This window comes from Etheostoma spectabile, chromosome 22, assembly GCF_008692095.1.
Source record: "Etheostoma spectabile isolate EspeVRDwgs_2016 chromosome 22, UIUC_Espe_1.0, whole genome shotgun sequence".
Lineage (NCBI taxonomy): Eukaryota > Metazoa > Chordata > Actinopteri > Perciformes > Percidae > Etheostoma > Etheostoma spectabile.
This window is the reverse complement of record NC_045754.1, coordinates 16,085,297-16,085,654: the sequence shown is the minus strand read 5'-3', so window position 1 is coordinate 16,085,654 and position 358 is coordinate 16,085,297. Positions and strand designations below refer to the sequence as shown.

General features: G+C 36.9%; 1 protein-coding gene across 1 annotated transcript in view; it reads left to right on the top strand.

Annotated features, from left to right (window-relative positions):
* LOC116672368 (trichohyalin) overlaps positions 1-358 on the top strand; it is a 104,091-nt gene that overhangs the window by 4,538 nt on the left and 99,195 nt on the right. The window lies entirely within an intron of this gene.

Sequence of the window (358 nt, the reverse complement as noted above, 5' to 3'; positions counted from 1 at the left end):
TTTGCATTTTGGCTAAATTAAGTAGTTGGCCCTGATCGAGTGTCACTGTTATCTTTTATTTTTGTATTTTAAACACATAAATATAGTCCTCTTGTTATTTGTCTTCAGGAGGACCATGTGCAGGGAATACAGTCAGGGTTTCAAACACATTAAGAGCTTTAACTTATTTTTGGAGACAATTTACAAAGTGTACCCACAATGGCAAACATTGTAATATGTACAGTATATTTTGGAGCATTTGATCTACAACCTGAAGATACCCACAACACACACACACACACACACACACACTATTGGTCAGACGTTTGGGGTCACTTACACATTTCCATTCCACTCCATTATAGACAGAATACCAGCT